Below are 12,368 nucleotides of genomic sequence, written 5' to 3' on the forward strand. Positions count from 1 at the left end.
CATAAACATTACAAATATTTTATAAATACATAAGATAACATGACATCTTATTTCATAGTACCTTATTCTAAACTAGACAGACCAATAAAGTAGAATATTATATATATATATATATATATATATATATATATATATATATATATATATATATATATATATATATATACACACACACACACACACACACACATACATACACACTACCATTCAAAGGTGTGGGGTTTAAACTGATCAAAGATAACACTTAAGACATTCATAATTTTACAAAAGATTTCTATTTCAATAAACAATCATTATATTCTTCAAAGAATACTGAAAAAATATATATCATGGCTTCAACAAGAATATTAAGCAGCAATATTAACTGTTTTCAACACTGATAATAAGTGAAAACTGAAGACTGGAATAAGGCTGCTGAAAATTCAGCTTTGCCATCATAAATGACATTTGAAAATAGGCCTATATTAAATTGAAAATAGGCTAGTTCTTTTAAATTGTAAAAATATTTCACAATAAAAAATTTACAGTCTTATTGTTCAAATAATGAGACTAAGAGAAATCGTACTTTTCAATGGTAGCGTATTTGAAAAAAACTTTAACAAATGGTTTATCTAACACGATCACTGTGCAAATGTGTCACTCTTATTTTAAATATCTACGAGCACATTTTATGGTATCTTGCTACAAATCCTATATATTTCTGACCTTAATGGACATTCACCCTGCTTTTTTCCCTAAATCATTCCTCTCATATTTCTGACACACCCACAGCTATGAAGAATCACCAGACTAGTAATGAATATCCATTCTGTAATAAGGCTTGAATTCAGAGTCAATTCTAATTATGCAAAGCTTGATGTAATGTAGATGAGCTCTTTTAAATACTATTCCAAAGGACTACCACCATCTCTTTGTTTTAAGAAAATCATTTTTCCACAAATATTGCAGATATGTGAGATAACTGAAGAGAATGAGAAAGTGAATGCTTTTTGCCCTGTTTTTCCTGAAGCACAGTGTAAATATGTATGTATATAGATCTCAGCAATAATGAGACACCGCATGCGAGCAGATCCCTTTGCTTTTACCTTTTCTGAGCCGTTTAACCCCGGACAGGCTGAACAGGAGGATCAGGGACTTCATTACTTGCTGTAGCTACCAGCAATATTAACAATGCTAACCATATCTCTTTCTGTTCACCAGGAATCTACAAATATTTCTTGTCTTGGTCACTTTTTTTCTCTCCTGTTTTTTTTTTTTCTTTTGTGGAAGTGCCCAGCCTGGCTGAACAATAATATGAAGTGCCAAAAAAATAAAGAGTTATTTCCATGACAAAAGCCTTCAGCATATGGTAGGCAACTCACAGCCCTCCATATGGTCCTTGAGAGATTTCAGATTGTCTCTCTTCTTTTCCCTTGCCTTCTCTCTCTCTATCTCTTCCTCCCTGTGTAAAACCGTACAGATTTTTCCAAGTTCTGATATTACATTTTGCCTGTTATGAAGGGTAAAGCCAATAGTGATGTTTATGAACAATAAAATCAATAGCACAAGCAGTCTGTTGCCTCTTTTTTTTATTTGGCTAGATTTACCTTCTCTCAAATGAAACGTATGAAACGTACACTGAAAGTGCTTTTAGATGCTTTTAAATGCTTTTAGAGCTTTTAGATCCTACTCACAGACCCCTGACCCCAGCTTAAAACCCCTGCATTAGCAGAATGGTGCTTGTAGTCTGTTCCTCTTACTGTTAGACAGAAACCTTTTAAATTCTGATCACAAACACAAGACTACAGAGTCACAAATCAGAATGAATAAGCGACTCGGTCCTGAGTTCCTCCCTGACAATGCCAACACATCTCAGCAATAGCGCTGTTGAACTGGGATCAGCTTTTTCGACAAGCATCAGTGCTGCAACTATCATCGGAAGAACATTCAAACTGTAATCAAGTCAGCAGCTAAAGTCACTGTGAAACCTGCGCACATGCATCGGTCCTGGTGCTGTTAAGGCGCCTTCAGCATATGGTAGGCAACTCACAGCCCTCCATATGGTCCTTGAGAGATTTCAGATTGTCTCTCTTCTTTTCCCTTGCCTTCTCTCTCTATCTTCCTGCCTCCCTGTGTAAAACGTACAGATTTTCCAGTTCTGATATTACATTTTGCCTGTTATGTAAGGGTAAAGGCCAATAGTGATGTTTATGAACACAATAAAATCAATAGCACAAGCAGTCTGTTGCCTCTTTTTTATTTGGCTAGATGTTTACCTTCTCTCAAATGAAACGTATGAAACGTACACTGAAAGTGCTTTTAGATGCTTTTAGAGCTTTAGATCCTACTCACAAGACCCTGACCCCAGCTTAAAACCCCTGCATTAGCAGAATGGTGCTGTAGTCTGTTCCTCTTACTGTTAGACAGATACTGTTAAATTCTGATCACAAACACAAGACTACAGAGTCACAAATCAGAATGAATAAGCGACTCGGTCCTGTGTTCCTCCCTGACAATGCCAACACATCTCAGCAATAGCGCTGTTGAACTGGGATCAGCTTTTTCTACAAGGATCAGTGCTGCAACTATCATCGGAAGAACATTCAAACTGTAATCAAGTCAGCAGCTAAAGTCACTGTGAAACCTGGCGCACATGCATCGGTCCTGGTGCTGTTAAGGCAGTCCAAGTCATTAAATGTTAATGAAACATTGATTTTATGTTACACTCTGGCCTTACCAAGATGCAGCACTCACGAGTTGAATGAGAGCGATTACTGATGCTGAGGGGGAGAGAGACTGTCATCAGGACAGAGGACGACTGATGTCCAAGAAACCGGAAACTCGAGTTGACCATGATGTCCTTTACTGTCCTACAGTGTTTTAGTACAGCTTTGGTTTCTGCCTGACTAATTGATTTAATGGATGACATTGCTATATTTATTAACTGGTGCTTCTAAAAATTTAAATATAGGATATGTTCGGTTCTTGTTCGGCAGAGTCATAAATTCCATAAACATTGATTAGGATTATTTTGGTTACAAACTGTTACACTTAGTTAGTACAAAATGATCCATCCATTAACACATTTAGTAAACATTTACCTTAACATCAACTCATAAATTCAAACCCTGAGCCGCTGCTTAAACCAGTACTGATTACGGTTGTATAATTACATTTTATCAGCATACCAAAGCCATATTTTATTTATTTATTTATTTATTTATTTTTTTATAAAACTGATTTTATAAAAATGTAATTCATTTTGAGTGAACCTTTTATTAGATTAGATCCTTCCTTTCTGCCCTAAGAAGTCCCCTTAATAATATAAACTTACAAGTAAAATAATTTTGTTTTTTGTGGGTACTAGACTCTATTTTTGTGAGTGATTCCATTTAGTAGAATTAAATTGATATTTAAATTTTAATGTTATGTAATTATTTCATTACGTCTCATACATTTTGCTATATTAAACAAACATAGCTAGAGACCGTTATGCACATATTTTCCTTATGAAGGAATAAAACATTGGTCCAGGTTTAGTAGTGAGTATCACTCTGAATAAAGAGGTTAGTGTAACTGAAGTCTTATTGTGGTGATGCTGCCATTAGATTTCATAAAATAAATTATTAAACACCATCATCTGCAATATTGAACATGCAACCCTAAACCACTCAACTCTCTGTGAAGAGCTCTGATAAAACGCTGTCCTACTGAGCTTTACCCTTTACTGCCACATGACGCTGAGGTTTTATTTGCTATCACTGTTCCTAATACAAGAAACGAGAACAATGTAAAAAGAGAATTCCAGTTGTTGAGTGCCTTCACATGATGAAATCCGCGTGGTGTCACTAGTATATTCAAATATGCGTGTGCATATGCTCTGGCCATGGATGTATTTAGTAGGCTACAGTAGTTACTGATTACCCTTTAAGAGATAAGAGCACCAAATCTTCTCCTGACTCTCCCTCACTTGTACATCTGGATATTGACCAACACAATGAAACTGCTCAGTGGTTCTCAATCCTGCTCCCAGACGCCTCCCAACACTTCACATTTTAGAAGCTTCTCATTATTCTTATTAGTAAAGTGCTCCATCAAGGAGTTTGGCTGGATCTGGTGGTGAGGTACTGTAACTACACCAGTCTGTTGCCAAAAATAATATTTTTTTGTACCATTTTCACATTTCTGGGGGTCTCAGAAGCAGAAGTCATCATATAGTGGAGAACAGAAACTATATCATATATATATATATATATATATTATATATATATATATTAGTTGTGTTCCTATTTGTTATCTTTTTTGACAGTTGCATCACATATGCTGCATCATTTTCTGTGTGTGTATGCCTCTGATAGTATCACAGCATCTGATGCCATCACTGTACCATGGTATCACCACATATTTTTCGTTGAGGACTGATAATGACATTTGTGCTGCATATTTGGATGTCAGTGCTTACTTGGTATTGTCCTTTGCTTCCAAAGCTTCATTGTTCTAATGCCTCGGTGTCAAAAAGGATTCTGATGTTTGCCTGTCATCTGCTGGTTATTATGCTTCACTGCAATCAGATCACAGTTTGTATACCAAATATCCTACAATCAGGAGCAACAGTATTAGTGACGGACAGACAATGAGTTTTATTTGCAAATTTATTTTACAAAGCTTTCTATAATTCCATTAAAAGACTTGAAAAAATAGGTAAATTTGGCATTAATCTATTTTCCAAAGGCATATTATTGATCCTATTGTGATCAATTCATTAATCTATGTTCCATTTACTGAGCTCATAATTTGTAGTCATAAAAATGTCATAACTTGATTATTTAGTCCACTTAAACTCTGCAAGCCCACATTCAAATCTGACTTTTTTCTTTTCTTTTTTTCAATAATGTTGCTACTTCTGTTTCGGTGTAATTTTAAGTCTTTTTATAATTTAATTGTCATTTCCTTTAAACCACTATACAAAATCTGATGGTGCTCATAGTACAATTCACTAAATTGTTAGCGAACCCACCATATGGCTTTGCAGCTACGGGGTTGAACTCTAAAAGGAGTGGACAGTTTGTCTTCTCACAGAACAAAGTGAATTATCATCTCCTGCTAGCAGTGCCTCATTATCCAGACTTTCTCCCCTTTGCTGATTCTTCTTCAGTGTGTGCCAGGCTGACTGCTCTTGATGTTTTCTGTTGTTTGTGTGAAAACCCATCTGTCTGTTACAGTCTGCTGGCAGCAGGTCCAAACGTCCCTTCTGCTCCTGTCAGAAGAATCAGTTCACAGCATTTAGAGATCCAAATGTTCATTTTCTTTCCCATTAATGATCCACGGTGAGAGACAGAGTGAGTTGAGCTCCCAAAAAGAAGAAGAAAAAAAGAAAAATGTCCAGTGTAATTCAGCGATAAATTTGTTGTAGATTTTCTTGGCTCCTGGCAGTGGTTATGTTGTCAGGCCAGATTTAAACAAATGATTGATTCTGGGAAATTTCTGGGAAGACTTTTTTGGCCAGAAATAGTAGAACAAGGATTCAGACATCATACATGTACGAGAATTTTTTTTATAAAGTATCTCACATTTACTTAAGTTATCTTTACATGTAGCTAAAAAGGAGATAAATCTCGTAATATGTAGGCTACCAAATACGAATATCCAGTTATAATCAATGCATTGACGTTACGCAGTTTATAACTTACAGCAATTGACATTTTGTCTAAAAAAAAACTAAAAACAAGTCCCTGTCTAAAGAGGAAAAGGGGTGTTTGAGTCTGACAGAGAGCTCATTTGCTAACATTTATTTTTACCTGTAAAGTTATCTACACTAGCTATAGCAAGAGTGCTGAGGTTACTAAAAAAATCTTCAACAAACAATGCGTTAATATTAAGCAACTTACATTTTAGACACAATATCGCCAGTACTTTACTCATTTTAACTGCACCAGCGAAAATAATCCAAGCGAAGAACAGCTAGCCAACCGTTGACCGTTTCGAATCAATTCAGAATTGAATCAGTGTTTATTTTGACCGTTTTTCTTTCTTTCTTTCTTTCTTTCTTTCTTTCTTTTAAATTCAAATGTTTGGAGCAAGAACACAGAGGCATTCATAACAGAGATTTTCATATTTTTTCATATCACACCATGGTACCACGTGATAAATATAAAGATAAAATAAAATTAGATAAAATGAAATAAAGTAGGGAGTAGGAGGCTTATAAACATTACAAAATCAAAATCTTCTAAGAATACAGATACTCTCTTGGTGTCTCAAAATATTTCACAAAATCTTCTTTGAAAACGAAACAACTGTATTAAAAAAGTTTTTGTGTAATATTTGGGCACATTAAGAGAGAAGTACCAAAGCATGTATTCTTAGAGGATAAAAAAAAAACTAAAAAAAAAAAAAAAAAAAAAAACTTGAGTTTTATGAGTTTATGAGTGGTTTGAGTCACTCACATCGTAACCATACACCAGAAACATCTTCAACAAACAATGCGTTAATTACATCGTTACGTCAGCAGGTGGCGACAAGTGACTGCCTTTATGAGTAAGACAGAGAGGAGAGGCACACAATCCACGTTGCTTGAGGTCCAGTGTAAAGTCTCCACAGTCAGTGATGGTTTGGGGTGCCATGTCATCTGCTGGTGTTGGTCCACTGTGTTTTCTGAGGTCCAAGGTCAACACAGCCATATACCAGGAAGTTTTAGAGCACTTCATGCTTCCTGCTGCTGACCAACTTTATGGAGATGCAAATTTCAATTTCCAACAGGACTTGGCACCTGCACACAGTGCCAAAGCTACCAGTACCTGGTTTAAGGACCATCCCTGTTCTTAATTGGCCAGCAAACTCGCCTAACCTTAACCCCATAGAAAATCTATGGGGTATTGTGAAGAGGAAGATGCGATATGCCAGACCCAACAATGCAGAAGAGCTGAAGGCCACTATCAGAGCAACCTGGGCTCTCATAACACCTGAGCAGTGCTACAGACTGATCAACTCCATGCCACGCCGCGTTGCTGTAAAAAAAGGAGTCCCAACCAAATATTGAGTGCAGTAGATGCTCATGCTTTTCAGTTTGCCACAAGATTTCTATTTGTATTGATCTTAAGTAATATTCTATTTTTTTTTTTGAGATCCTGAATTTGTGATTTTCCTAGTTGTCAGTTATAATCATCAAAATTTAAAATAAATAAACATTTGAAATATTTCAGTCTGTGCAATGAATGAATATAATATACAAGTTTCACTTTTTGAATGGAATCAGTGAAATAAATCACCTTTTGATGACAATCCAATTATATGACCAGCACCTGTACATGAACAGTGTATAAGAAACAGTAACCCATGCAATTCTTGAATGTGAGAAATATAAGTAAGAAAGAAGTTATATGATTGAAATCAAGAAGAATGGAGTTCAGGTGGTACATTTTAAATCTGAAATAAACTGCAAAGCTTTCTATAATTCCATTAAAAGGACTGGATTAATAAGTAGAATGTAACTCTCTGTTGCACATTCCGGAGCAGAAGGTAATGCACCTACGCTGGCTTGCCAGCCGCCGTAAAAAGCCAAGAAGAAGAGGAAATAAGGCAGGATTACTCGCGCATGCGCAGACACGTACTTCCCTGTTGTGTCTTGTGAAACTAAACTACTAACTTACTAGTGATGTTTCAAGCTCTGAGTGTTTTCACAAGGCACGTCGGCACCACAAAAGTGAATCCACTCTGGGTTTACACGCGAAACATGGGAAGTTTAAGCAGAGAAAACCGCTCCATCCATTCAGACAACATCCAGGACGTACATAACATCCCAATGGATGTGATTATACGACCCATTCCGCCTGTTCTAGACGAACAGAAAGTCCAAAGCCTCATGACCAGCATACAGGTAACAGTTCATTCAGACTGCTGACTACATTTGACGTTATATGTAGGCTACTTATTCAGTTTGGTATTATATCTGAGCTCACTGCAGGTCGTTTTTTAACTGTGTTGTTTTTCCAGGAGGACGCAGGTATTTCAGTTGTGCCTCCCATAGACGTGCTTTGGATCACAGGAGAAAAGGGAGGCAATTATTATTATTCTTTTGGAGGATGTCATCGATTTGCTGCCTATCATAGGTTAAAAATGAAATCCATACCAGCCAAGATCATCAAATCTAATATTTCAGACTTACGCACTTACCTGGGAGCATCTACGCCGAAACTACTGTGATCCACTGATTATAGATCAGTGGATCCAACACACATAGAGACGCACCGAGGCGGTAAATCCGTGCTGCCATCTAGATGATATTCAGGCACATTTATTCCGTATGGCTGTGTTTCTTATGACACTGATAAAGAATGTACTTTATATTTTGAAAAGGCACTTTGATGTTCCTGGTTAAGAAAATATTCACACAAGTTTCTTAATAATTTTCTTGTCAGTTCCTCTTCTCTGGTTGTATCTGTATGAATCAAAGCTTTGTTGCAACTGTTACCAGACATATTTTTATTCCTTTTGATCAACATAATTTGTTTTGCTTGGTCGCTCTATGTTTCAAGTCACGATGACTAAACAGATCTCTCTTCATCTGGCAATTCTTAGTCTGACCACTAGATGGCAGCATTACAACACTGATTGATTAAAGCAGGGCTTCCCGGACTTTGTTTGTCAGTGAAACCCTCCAGTCTGATCTAAAATATAAATTTTTAGAGATTATAAATAGATATTTAATTAATTTAACAACACATTTGCTCTGTTATTGGCTAATATGAAGTATTCAATAAAATATTTAGTCCTTTGTAGTAAGTGTTTTATTAATATTATTATTTACTGCTATTATTTTTAGATGATTTATAGGCTAGTAATGTTACTTTTATTTTTTTTATTTTTTACTCCTGTTCAGTGTGAAAAAGTTTTCAGTAGAGTCTGAAATTTTGTCCAGTGCTATTAGTATGCTAACCTGAAATGCCTAAAATATTCTGTGATTTTGCTAGAAAGTTAAAAGGATTCATATTGTTAATAATTTATAAATACATTTGCTTTGTAAAAAAAAAAAATGGTGTAATGGTCAAAATAGATGAGGACAGAAAATAAGATGACCACAGGCGTGTGCTGGTCTGGTGACCACTGGACTTGGTTATGCTCTGTGCTCTTAACCACAGCATTGAGATCGCGTCTCTCGGGTGGACTAACACAACCAAATTCATAAAGAGTTTACTCCTGTATTGTGTCCAGATCTGCTATGAATATTACAAGCTGAACATCTTAATCATTACATTTTAGGAATTACTGCATACAATGTGCTTTGTGTATTTGTAGATATGCTAAATTCACTGCATTTTTTATGAATTCATATTTTCATGTGCCAGTGGAGGGGCATGAGAATTGTAGGACATTTTCTGAAGCTCATCCATAATGGCAGGACATGTTGGGGGTCATGTGTCATGAGAACTGGCCAGCGTTTTTCTCATCTGCAGGCTGAAGTGAAGGAAAAGGATGAATACAGCCATATTCTATATATAGATGGATTGAGGCTCACAGTCAGACTGATGTAGAGGAAATATAGTGGAACCGCTGAATTATCTGACATGAAAACTGCTCTCACAGTCATTTCTGTTCTCAGCTGTTGTCTAGAGGAGATCAGAGAAGGGCACCTCGGATTTCTTCCTTGTAACGGCATTTCACTTCCCTTTGACTTTTGACCTTGGCCTAATATCCATAGCAAAAGGCCTCTCAGACTTTACAACAACGATGACGGATGCTTTTGAAAACCCAGATTCACAGGTGCCTCAGTCAATAATAAAACAATACAAATTATGACAAATCTCTTGGATCTGTAAACTTTGCAACATTTTGTATGGTATGACTTGATTAGACAAATAAAATCCTATGCAATTGTCGGCAGCTCCAAAATTTTTAAGTGACCTATGCACTCTCAGAATTATAATTATTATTATTATTATTTTTTAACAAAAGCTTGTTGTATTGTGTTGTATGTAAGAGTTAAAATGTTCTTCAAGATATATTTTGTACACCACAAAAGAAAGAAAGTCATACAGGTTTGCAATGACACAAGATTAATTTTTTCGGGGAACTGTCCCTTTAAGAGATGTGATCTTTATAGCAACAGAGTTAAGCTGGACACCAGCAGCTGCTGATTGCAGGAATCATGTCTTTACAGCCGCGTCCTTTGATCATGGAGGAAGGTACAGGCCTGTGATTGGCGATTACTACCTTGTAGATCTCTGCTGGAAGATAACAGAGTTTCTCCATTGGTGATATACGAGTCCCTGGGGTGCTGGCCCTGATCTTGGCCTCCCTTTGGGGCTCCTCAGGAAGTGAAGAGGGGGCCCAGGGCCTCGGCGGAACAAACCTGCCCAACTGTAAATTTCTGGCAAAAGAATGGTCGCGTGTGAGAAGACTTCCTGTGGCTTCCATACGCTCTGGAAAAAAATGTATCCTTAGAAGTCTCCTGACACGCAAAACCCTTGATTAAGGAGACACAAAGAAAGAGACAGACACACAACCAATTCGGGAAGTGTGGGCTGCACCTGCTGCATTTTGGGGAAATAAAGGAAGCTGTAAGATTGTCTCCTACATCCCAAAAGTTCTTCTTCCGAACTAGGAGGACAGAGACAAAGAATGACAGATGGTGGGAGAAGAAACGGATCCAGGTACTTGAGGCAACATTAACACACAAGTATGTTGTTTGAAGTTCTCATGAATATTTCAGCCTCACAAGCACCTGTCATTGTACTGGTGTAATTCTACCACTCTGCTTCTGACAGGCATGAAAAATCATCTCTCTTAGACAAGCCCAGTCTGTCTGAGAGTCATGAGGACACAAGACACAGGATTTCACCTCGATGCAGATCTTCCTTCCTCTTGTTGAAAATATAAATGACTATATTTATGCACAACTTACCATTTATATACGTTTGCTGATGATATCATTCACAAACCAACTTTTATAATATTTATCTAACTTGCTGTTGATTTTAGGGCAGTCTTTTGTTTCATCACAAGATTGAGTTATGAGATTCTGATGAAAAATGACAAGGTGAAAAATGAAATGCATGCTTGGATGAATCATTTACATGAAGTCCAACAACACCAATTTAGAAACTAGAATAATTGTTCACCTAAGCATTGGTGAGAACATGATGATTAAGAGTCAGAATTTTACAATACCAATTTAGTCATTTAACATCCATTACTGAATCACAATTTAGGAATGAAATTTTACTTTTTATTTTATTTATTTTTTCAACAGATTTCACAGACTTGTTTATGTGTTTGAGTACTGTATCATCAGACACCAGATCATTGACGTAGACTTGTGTCCTCTGTTTTGAAGTGTACGTTATGTGTGTGTGTGTTAGTGCTCCTTCTCTATGGTCTTGTTTTGTATGTCAGAGTCCAAGAGTTATGGAGCAATAGGACATGAATAGACTTCCTTTTCCTGTACAGCTTTTGGCAGGATCCTACCATTGACCCTTACCTGCAGGGGTCAGTCAACATTTCCCTGAATAGCGTCTGATTTCACACTGTGGCTCTGTGCGCTGTATGAATCCCCTGCTGACGCTGCAGTGCAGGGGGGTTACATGATGACAAAATAATGACATATACTTGCACACTCACACAGGGAAATTTACCAAACCATTTCAGCATATTTGTGGAGTTACATGCAAATGAATAATGGACTTCTCATCCCCTCTGGATGGATGTACATTAGCCTTGCAAATGCTGTGAAGAATTAGCTGTCCTGAAAACACGTTTGCCTGCTCTCTTTCTCACACACACCTCCATAACATGTGGCCGCAATATGAGTTATTTTTGACCCTATGGTCATACAGCTAATGCACTGCACCACAATACCACTTTATATACAGTGATAAACTCATTCTGATGTCTATTCACCCTTATACACCCTCTACATCCTTAATACGCATGCAATGAATAATTTCTATGGCTTAGAATGAGTCCAAATGTGCATTTCTCTATGACAGCAGTGTATTAAAGGAATATTACGCTTTAGCTCAGTTTACAGCATTTGTGGAATATTGCTGATTACCACAAAAATAGATTTGATCGATTTCTTCTTTAAACATACATAAAGTAAGGCACTTACAATAAGTATATAGTGCCAATCTATATATATCAAAATGCTCTTTTTCAATAGCATAGAATATGCATGTACATGATTTTAATTTTACTATTTTGGGGGGTCGAGTTACATTCAGTACTACAATTCTGTTGCAATGCAACTATTAAACCACTGTAAAGTGATGAGAACAGCTATAGGTCAACTTTTACAGATGTTATAACACATTTTACAAGATTAATGATTATTTTCACCCTCAGGCCACCCAAGATTGTTTCTTAATCAGGACAGATTTGAAGAAATTTTGCAT

The 12,368-nt window shown here is 36.7% G+C and overlaps 1 long non-coding RNA gene across 1 annotated transcript; it reads right to left on the bottom strand.

Annotated features, from left to right (window-relative positions):
• Positions 1–4,279: 4,279 nt before the first annotated feature.
• Positions 4,280–6,183, bottom strand: LOC113106767 (uncharacterized). The gene is made up of 3 exons (XR_003292571.1): positions 5,868–6,183; positions 4,997–5,236; positions 4,280–4,574 (listed from the first exon to the last, which is right to left on the bottom strand). It is a non-coding gene; the product is annotated as an uncharacterized LOC113106767 (long non-coding RNA).
• Between the last annotated feature and the right edge of the window lie 6,185 nt (positions 6,184–12,368).

The sequence above is a fragment of the Carassius auratus genome, chromosome 8 (genome assembly GCF_003368295.1).
Source record: "Carassius auratus strain Wakin chromosome 8, ASM336829v1, whole genome shotgun sequence".
NCBI lineage: Eukaryota > Metazoa > Chordata > Actinopteri > Cypriniformes > Cyprinidae > Carassius > Carassius auratus.